The sequence below is a fragment of the Leptonychotes weddellii genome, chromosome 9 (genome assembly GCF_054177405.1).
Source record: "Leptonychotes weddellii isolate Sample4059 chromosome 9, ASM5417740v2, whole genome shotgun sequence".
Classification (NCBI taxonomy): domain Eukaryota; kingdom Metazoa; phylum Chordata; class Mammalia; order Carnivora; family Phocidae; genus Leptonychotes; species Leptonychotes weddellii.
The window spans coordinates 65,819,593-65,829,722 of NC_138377.1; the positions used below are offsets into that span (position 1 = coordinate 65,819,593).

Below are 10,130 nucleotides of genomic sequence, written 5' to 3' on the forward strand. Positions count from 1 at the left end.
CTAGGTTAAAATTAACCTAGCCCTTAAAAAATTTTTTTAAGATTTTATTTTTTTAAAGATTTTTTTATTTATTCATTAGAGAGAGAGCAGGAGCAGAGGGGAGGGTCAGAAGGAGAGGGAGAAGCAGGCTTCCCACTGAGCAGGGAGCCTGATACAGGACTCGATCCCAGGACTCTGGGGTCATGACCTGAGCCAAAGGCAGATGCTTAACCGACTGAACCACCCAGGTGCCCCTAGAGATTTAATTTTAAATAACCTCTACACCCAATGTGGAACTCAAATTTACAATCCCAAGATCAAGAGTCACATGCCCCAAACTAACACTTTAAAAGACAAGTGTAGGGGACTAGGTAAGAGCAGATTGGGTTCTAGGACTGCTAAGATTCAAATCCCAGTTCTGCCACTGGCCACCTGTGTGACTTTAAGCAAGTTACTTAATCTCTCAGTGCCTTGGTTTACTCATTGGAAAAAATGGATGTAGATAATAACTTCTTCATAAGCAGGGCCAGGTCTAGGGTGGAGCAAGAGAAGCAGCTAGGGCACAAATGTGCACGTGTGTGACCCTGAGTCAGTGCCTCAGATGGCTCTCTTGCCTCACCCCTAGTCCCACCCTGGCTCATAAGCTTGTTGTAAAATGTTAAATGAGCAAAAACACTTAGAATAGTGCTTGGCATAGAATAAGGGATATAGGGGCGCCTGGGTGGCTCAGTTGGTTAAGCAACTGCCTTCCGCTCAGGTCATGATCCCAGGGTCCTGGGATGGAGCCCCCACATCTGGCTCCCTGCTCAGCGGGAAGCCTGCTTCTCCCTCTCCCACTCCCCCTGCTTGTGTTCCCTGTCTCGCTGTGTCTCTCTGTGTCAAAAAATAAAATATTAAAAAAAAAAAAAAAGAAAGAAAGAAAAGAAAAGACTTCAGGGGTGCCTGGCTGGCTCAGTCAGTAGAGCATGTGCTCTTGATCTCAGGGTCATGAGTTCAAGCCCCACCTTGGGTGTGGAGCCTACTTAAAAAATATGTGGTCAGGGCTCCTGCGTGGCTCAGTCGGTTAAGCGTCTGCCTTCGGCTCAGGTCATGATCCCAGGGTCCTGGGATCAAGCCCCGCATCGGGCTCCCTGCTCAGCGGGAGGCCTGCTTCTCCCTCTCCCGCTCCCCCTGCTTGTGTTCCCTCTCTCGCTGTCTCTCTCTGTCAAATAAATAAATAAAATCTTAAAAAAAAAATGTGGTCAAAAAAAAAAATGAGGCCTTGGGGCACCTGGGTGGTTCAGATGGTTAAGCGTCTGCCTTCCACTCAAGTCGTGATTTCTAGGTACTGGGATCAAGCCCCTGGGATCAAGCCCAGGGTCGGGGTCGGGCTCCCAGCTCAGCAGGGAGCCTGCTTCTCCCTCTCCCTCTGCCTGCAGCTCCCCCGCTTATGCTCTCTCTGTCTCTCTCTCTCTCAAATGAATAAATTTTTAAAAAAATCTTGGGGCACCTGGGTGGTTCAGATGGTTGAGCGTCTGCCTTCGGCTCAGGTCATGATCTCCAGATCCTGGGATCGAGCCGTACGTCGGGCTGTCAGCTCAGTGAGGTGTCTGCTTCTCCCTCTCCCTCTGCCTCTGCCTCTCCCCCTGTTTGGGCTTTCTCTGTCTCTCGCTCTCTCTCTCAAATAAATAAATAGATCTTTAAAAAAATTTTTTTTAATTTAAAAAATTTATTAAAAATCTTTAAAAAAATATGCGGTCTGTTTTCCCTCCATTATATAAAAATACTCGTGCTGAGGAAAAAAGGTATTGAGCTTCTTCTTACTATAGCACTGTGCTAAATGCTATGAACAGTGCAAAACAAATGCAATGTGGTCTCTATGCCTGAGGAACTCCCAATGCAGTCCAAGAAACAGGTATGGGCTCCATCTTTTTTTTTTATTAACATATAATGTATTATTTGTTTCAGGGGTACAGGTCTGTGATTCGTCAGTCTTACACAATTCACAGCACTCACCATACTCACCATAGTGGGCTCCATCTTTGATAAAAGGTAAACGATAGGGGCACCTGGGTGGCTCAGTTGGTTAAGTGTTTGCCTTTGGCTCAGGATCCTGGGATCAAGCCCCACATCAGGCTTTCTGCACAGCAGGGAGTCTGTTTCTCTCTCTCTCCCTCTGCCCCTACCCACTGCTTGTGCCCTGGCTCTTTCTCTCCCTCTCTCTTAAACAAATAAAATCTTTAAAAAAAAAAGGGGGGGGTAAACTATAATAAATGGTATAATCCAGGTATAACAACGTGCTGTGTCAATACAGAGAAAGGAGAGGTCAGGGGTGACTTGCCTGCAAGTAGAAAGTCTAATGGGCAAAGTGTTAATTGAGAACGTACAGTGTGTTCAGCACTGTGCCCAGATAAGTGGCATTGTAGAAGGTGCAGAGAAGTCTTGACCTCCCCTCTGACTGGAATGACTAGTTAGAGAGACAAAACTAATACACATTGTAAAAAGCAGCAGAAAATGTTCCATGTTAGGGGCGCCTGGGTGGCTCAGTCAGTTATGGCGTCTGCCTTCAGCTCAGGTCATGATCCCAGGGTCCTGGGATCGAGCCCCACATCGGGCTCCCTGCTCAGTAGGGAGTCTACTTCTCCCTCTCCCGCTTCCCCTGCTTGTGTTCCCTCTCTCATTGTCTCTCTCTCTGTGTCAAATGAATAAATAAAATCTTAAAAAAACAAAACAAAACAACCCTTGTATTTAAAAAAAATGAAAAGAAAATGTTCCATGTTAGATTATGGCCAGAATACTAAAGGTACTGCAGCTTCCCACAGAGGCTGGAGGAGTCAGGGAGGGACATGAGGAGGGAGAGTTGGGAGGGAATGTGGGACCCAGGAGGAGCCTGGCCAAATTGCTGCAGAGGGAGGAACAGGCTGGGGGAGATAAGGCTATTTGGTAAGAATGAGGCATCAGGAATGAGTGAATACTACTATTGTAGTAGGAATTTGAGAGCCACTAAGATATGTGGGACAGAGGAGGGAAGTGATGCAAGTGACATTTAAGATACAGTTTGTAGGATGGAAGAGGGAACCAAGGTGGTGGTGAAGGGTAATCAGAAAGTGAATAAATGGGGGTAAGTGGGTTAAAGGTGATTCTCCAGAGTCAAGTGCTAAAGATCTGGACCAGGGAGTGCCTGTGGAAATCAAAGGAATATTTCTTTTTTTTTTTTTTTTAAGATTTTGTTTATTTACTTGAGAGAGAGAGCATAGAGGGAGAGGGAGAAGCAGACCCCCACTGAGCAGGGAGCCAGATGCGGGGCTCGACCCCAGGATGCAGGGATCATGACCCCAGCACGCAGGGATCATGACCCCAGCCAAAGGCAGATGCTTAACTGACTGAGCACCCAGGCACCCTTGTTTTTGTTTTTAAGAAAGAAAGCGAAAGTAAAGCCTGATTAATTAATAGAACAGGAGCGCCTTCTACAGGGGAGGTAAGGTTGGAGGGCAGAACTACTTTATGGAAGAAGATAATTAGGTGTGGCTTAGATCTGCTGATACATGGGTGGGAATCGCAAACCACTCTTTCAGACCAATCCCACACCCTTCCCCTCAGAGAGACTCTGAATCAAGACTTTTGTCCAGCCTGGCACCCACTGTGACTAAGAGTCAGATACTAAAGTTACAAGGTGTTTCTACAATGCCACCGCGCCCTCCCAGAAGAGTAAGAAGGCGTCATACATTCCTTGAGTCAGGATAAGGCCCAGAGCTTTGCTGAAAGGGAAATAGTGTCTCCAGCTAGACCCCAAGACCTGACCTTTATTGCCCACTGACCTGTACTCACTGGCCTGTGTCCCACAGTTTTCCTTAAGCTCTGCTTTTCCAGCATATCTCTTAACTCAGGCAAATGGAAACAGGAACCACGCCTCAAGTGATAACAGCTACCCTGGCAAGTCCTCCAAACTGTCCAGACCACCCAGACCAGTTTGAGCGTAACACCCAAAACTCGTGCCTATGCAGATGGACAATGGAGTGACCTCTAGGATGACCTACAACTACCTTTAGCTCATTATAATACTAAAATCTCCACCCCGTAGGAGCACAAGCCTCATTTACATAATATACAACATATGTACCAGAATGTTTCCTTAAGGGGCATGCCTGGCCTTATGCCCTCCTCTACATATGATGTCAGGGCTTCCTTATCTAAATATTCACCCTAACTCTAAATAAAAGGATCCTGTTCACCCTTGCTCCGGGTGTCACTGCTTTGGAAGTTATTCCTGGTGATCTCCTTATTTGCTGCAAATAGTTTACTTGGTGTGACAACTCCACCTGGTGTTATCTATGACACACCAAGGAGCAAACTCACCTGGGTTCGGTTACAATAGTATATTTTCGGTATGGATTCAGATTGTGTTGATTTAATTAATTAATAATGATTAATAAATAACCCTGAGAGATGTGTTTACTTAATAGATCAAGGTGGAGGAACCAGCAAGCCCACAGCTCTCACTGGTGAAAAACTGGATTTAAAGACTTTAGAAGGTTGGGGTACTGGGCTGGCTCAGTCGGTGGAGCATGCGACTCTTGATCTCAGGGTTGTAAGTTTGAGCCCCACGTTGAGTGTAGAGATTACTTAAAATCTTTATAATAAAAAATAATTTAAAAAAAATAAATAATTTTTAAAAACTCCAGAAGCTAGAGCCTCACTCAGTCCACTGGCAGGTCAGGAATGGAGGGGAGGACCCATGAAGATCCAAGTCTTGAGGTACTTTTCTTTGCCCAGTGAAAGGAAAAATGCAGGCTACCTAGATGTTCAATTTTTATCTCTCCACCATCATAATTTCTTTCTGAAATTGTCCTAATTTTCCAGTTAAGAACATCACAGTTCTTCTGGCATAATCATCTTGGGAAGGCTGAGGGAATCAAGAAGCAGGAGGAAAGCGATGGATCTGCCCATCCCTGCGTCCTTGCATCTCCTGGAGAGAAAGGGTGACAGCCTACTGGGAAACGAGGGTGCGGGGTATCACTAGTGACCGCAGAAAGAATCACTGCTCTGGAAGGACCAGAGAGGATGCATCAAAGAGACAGTAGAATAAACCTCGGATTTCTTTGTGTAAGCTGTCAAAGGCTACCCTCTAGAAGGCAAAGGAAAGCAAGAGAAGAGCACCTTTCAACTCCGGGATTATGCTGAATTTGTGGTGGCAAGACATTCCAATAGGAAGTATCTACTATGGAGTCCAGAGACGAGAGACTAGACCCCATATACATATTTGGACTGGATGCAAAAACAACAACAACAACAAAAAAACCACCCTGAGTCATCACCATAAAGATGATATTTAATTATTTTTAAAATATATGTAAGAAGGAGTAAGTACAAAATGCATCACAGCTAAACACCTTCCTAGGAGTGGCGCCTGCGCGCTCGATCTTTGCAGCCTCTTGCTGTTGCAGCTACTTACTAGCCTGCATTGCAGGCTGTCCCTCATTACACTCTTCTTGGTGGTAATTTGGCACTTCTAGCACCAGGTGGAGATGTCCCACCGCTTTTCACTTACTATCGGCGCGAAGAGAGGCTCTTAAGAAATTGGGGTGCGGGGGAGGGGTCAGGTTCTTTCGTTCCACTAGTTATACAAATAAGCACTTGCCTTCATGCCCAAGAGCGAAAAGAATTTGGAGGGTGAGCATAAAAGGTCAGGCAGTGGCTGCCTCTTCCTCTCTTTTTGTTTTCTCAGTCCTTTGGTTTCCATGGGGATCTGTGTTTGAGCAGCAACTCAGAATCCATTGACTGCCCCTCAAGGCTTGGGGCTGCGCCCAGAGACACGCTGTGAAGAACAGCAGGAGTTGGTACCGGTGGAAAGAAAGAGAAGATTCATTTGGTAAATTTGGACAGCAAAAGCTGAGGACAGGTAGAGGAGGAGTGATGAGGTGGGCCATAGATGAGGTGCACAGAGGAATGTGAAAGGCAGACAATTGTTTCAATTCAAATAAAATTTCGGGACATTAATATCTTTTCAAAACCTCTTCAATCAAGTGTCCTTTGTCTTCTCACCAATAGATTATCTCAGGACACACTCCCAGCCCTGGGTATTACCAGGTCCTTTCCCGCCTCTATCCAAAAACATGTCTGCAGTCATGTGTCAGAACCTGCCTGGGGTTCTCCTGAGTCTGGTTCCCAAAGCTCTGGAGCTCTGGAGCAAGAGAGGAGAACTCTGGGAAAGACCATACACAGTATTCCCCAGGCAGGGCATAGCGCCTGGTGCAGAGTAAGCTCTCAGGAATATATTTGTTGAACGGGTGACTAAATAAATGAGCAATAAAAACAAGATGACCTTAACTAATCTTTCTTAGTTCTAGCTGGAAAGAAGACAAATTAAGGATAAGAAAAATATATTGTCTTTTCTCTCATCAAAATCGTGACGATGTAAATGTCTTCATTCACGGATCGATTCATTCAAAGATTGATCGGGGTGTTTTGTTGTTGTTCTGCTTACATCACAGGTTTTTTACATTTGCATTACTAATAGTCCTTTCTAAGAGTATTTGCATTTCCGTCAGTTTGGGCCAATATTCAGTATCCATTCACAAAGAGCAGTCAATATACATATGAACAGCCTTCTACCTAGAGATTGAATCAAGTCTTCCCTTCTTATCTGGGACCCACCAGCCCCCACCCTTCCTCCTCACTTTCTCTCCCATTACCCTGTTTAATTACCACTTTCTGTAATTATCTAATTTATTTGCTTTCATTTCTATTGTTTATCACCTCCCACAGGGACCAAGAAGCTCCTTGCTGCCTTCCTCACAGAGACTTCTACTTCAGATTTAAAGTCTAAATGTTCAAGTCTTATCTTTTTTTTTTTTGTGAGAGAGAGAGAGAGAATGAGAGACAGAGAGCACGAGAGGGAGGAGGGTCAGAGGGAGAAGCAGACTCCCCGCTGAGCAGGGAGCCTGATGCGGGACTCGATCCCGGGACTCCAGGATCATGACCTGAGCCGAAGGCAGTCGCTCAACCGACTGAGCCACCCAGGCGCCCACAAGTCTTATCTTTTTTTGAAAACTCCCAATTGAATTCTTCCTGATCCTGCTTTAATCTACTCACCCTCCCACTCTCCAATTGGAAGTGACCTTTCCTTCTTCCGAAAGTGTACACGTTTGATCTGCAACTCCCATAGCACTCACCACTTGCTACCTCTACAGGACAGCATAATATTAGCCACCAGATGTACTGAGTTTGAAAGATAGGCCAGGTACTGGGACAGATGCTTTAACTGAGTTTTGTTAGATCTCCACCCCAATCTTATGAAGTAGATACAATTAACCTCATTTTTATATGAGGATCCTGAGGCTCAGAGAAGTTAACTAACCTGCCCAAAGTCATACAGTTGATAGGTGGTGAAGACAATTTAAACCCAAAAAGGCACACAGAATCCACATAGTCTTTGGAGCACAGACTTTGTTATAAGATAAATGTGTTAGAGCCTCAGTTCCATAATTCACAACTGCATGACCCTCAGCAAATGACTAACACTTCTGAACCTCAATTTCCTAACTGGTAAAATGGGGATAACTATGTCTACCTCACAAGATTACTGTTAGAGAGAATCCAAGGTAGAGAGTCCATTTAGCCTTGTCACAAAGAAGTGGCCCATGAAGAGACTATTAACATTCCATGCTTACCTGTTTCATCTCCTATGCCAAGTTAACACTCCTTCAAGAAGGATGTGTTTTTATTTTCTTTGCATTTGGAACCTCTAGCACAGTGCTTTGGATACAGTAACTAACCACAGACATTTGTTTAATGGATGGATAGATGGATGAAGAGACAGAGGGAGGGAGGAATGGAGGGATGGATAATTTGTTGCCTGTGGACAATCAGTCCAAGTCAAGTCTCCCTTCTTCCTATGGAACTTTATGCAGGCTTCTACAAAATCTTCTCATGTTTCTTATACTTTGTTGTTTAACATTGCCCCTCTTCTCAAGGAGAGGCAGGGTCCGTGTCTTACTTACCTTTCTAACCCCAGCACCTTAGGTCTCTTGTACCTCTCTTAATATGGTTGTGAGTAGAAGCACATCCGGTGTTAGAAGAGCTGTGTAGGCTCCTGGGAGGCTGAGCGGAGACTGTGTCCCACAGACTCTGGCATCATGAACATATTTGATCGGAAGATCAACTTTGATGCACTCTTATAATTTTCCCACATAACCCCCTCGACACAGCAGCACCTGAAGAAGGTCTATGCCAGTTTCGCCCTCTGTATGTTTGTGGCGGCCACGGGGGCCTATGTCCGCGTGGTCACTCATTTCCTTCAGGCTGGCCTGCTCTCTGCCTTGGGCTCCCTGGGGTTGATGATTTGGCTGATGACAACACCTCATAGCCATGAACCTGAGCAAAAAAGACTGGGACTTCTTGCTGGATTTGCTTTCCTTACAGGAGTTGGCCTAGGCCCTGCTCTGGAGCTGTGCATTGCTATCAACCCCAGCATTCTTCCCACCGCCTTCATGGGCACAGCAATGATCTTCACCTGCTTCACCCTGAGAGCCCTGTATGCCAGGCGCCAGAGCTACCTCTTTCTGGGAGGTGTCTTGATGTCAGCCATGAGCCTGATGCTCTTGTCTTCCCTGGGGAACTTTTCTTTGGATCCATTTGGCTTTTCCAGGCAAACCTGTATGTGGGGCTGGTGGCCATGTGTGGCTTTGTCCTTTTTGATACTCAACTCATTATTGAAAAGGCTGAAAATGGAGATAAGGATTATATCTGGCACTGCGTTGACCTCTTCTTAGATTTCATTACTCTCTTCAGAAAGCTCATGATGATCCTGGCTATGAATGAGAAGGACAAGAAGAAAGAGAAGAAGTGAAATGACCATGCAGCCTTTCCCATTTTGACCTCTCTCCCTCCACCCCTCATTTCCTCTTCGCACACATTGCAGGTGGTGTGTTTTGTGATAATGAAAAGCATCAGAAAAAAAAATATATGGTTGTAAGTATGATTCCATGTTGAGAAAAGTGTATTTTTTTATTCTACTTGCCCTTTAAATGCAGGCCCAGTGAGTGAATATGAAATGCATTTGGTAAATATTTGTAGAGAGTATAATTAATTGAAAGACCTAGCCTGGTCCTATGTCAAAAAGGAAGGAAAGGATTTCTCTGGTCTGGGCTTGTATTTATTTATTTATTTTTTAAGATTTTATTTATTTATTTGACAGAGAGACCGCAAGAGAGGGAACACAAGCAGGGGGAGTGGGAGAGGGAGAGGCAGGCTTCCCACTGAGCAGGGAGCCCCGCAGCGAGCCCGATGTGGGGCTTGATCCCAGGACCCTGGGATCATGACCTAAGCCAAAGGCAGAAGCTTAACAACTGAGCCACCCAGGTGCCCCCTGGGCTTGGATTTAAATCCTGGGATGATTCTGCCATCTGGAGATGCAGAATCATAAACCTGTAAGCTGCTTTGGTTTTTGACTGGACTTACTCCTGGAGGTCACAGAGATCAGCAGGTCTGAGGGCTTTTGATGGACTTTAATATTTTAAATTAACGTATTAATTCAATTATAACTACATTAAGGTCTACAAAAGAAAGGGAGAAACAACAGTGTAAAGATTGCAATCATTCAAACTCTGGCAATCCATTCAATGAGCCCAAAGTGAGCCTCAGGTGTCTTGTCCCTTTCTAATATAAGCATGAGTATGATCCTATATTAAAAATGCATATTTAAAAAGAAGAAACATGGGGCGCCTGGGTGGCTCAGTCCTTGGGCAGCTGCCTTTGGCTCAAGTCATGATCACAGGGTTCCTGTATCGAGCACCATGTCAGGCTCCCTGCTCAGTGAAAAGTCTGCTTCTCCTTCTTCCTCTGCCTCTCCCCCTGGCTCATGCTCTCTCTTTCAATCTCTCTCTCTCTCTCTCTCTGTGTCAAATAAATAAATAAAATCTTAAAAAAAGAAGAAGAAGAAGAAAAAACAGTGGGGGCACCCAGGTGGCTCAGTCCAGTTGGGTGTCCAAATCTTGATTATTTCAGCTCAGGTCATGATCTCAGGGTCCTGGGATCCAGCCCCGAGTTGGGCTCTGAACTCCATGGGGAGTCAGCTGAAGATTCCCTCTCTCCCTTTCCTTCTCTGCCCCCACCCCCACCGTGCATGCTCCTGGTGCACGCTCTCTCTCTCTCAAATAAATAAATAAATCTTT

The 10,130-nt window shown here is 45.3% G+C and overlaps 1 pseudogene; it reads left to right on the forward strand.

Moving 5' to 3' along the window:
- The first annotated feature begins 8,019 nt into the window (after window positions 1-8,019).
- Window positions 8,020-8,937, forward strand: LOC102729123 (bax inhibitor 1 pseudogene; annotated as a pseudogene).
- The last annotated feature ends 1,193 nt before the right edge of the window (window positions 8,938-10,130 follow it).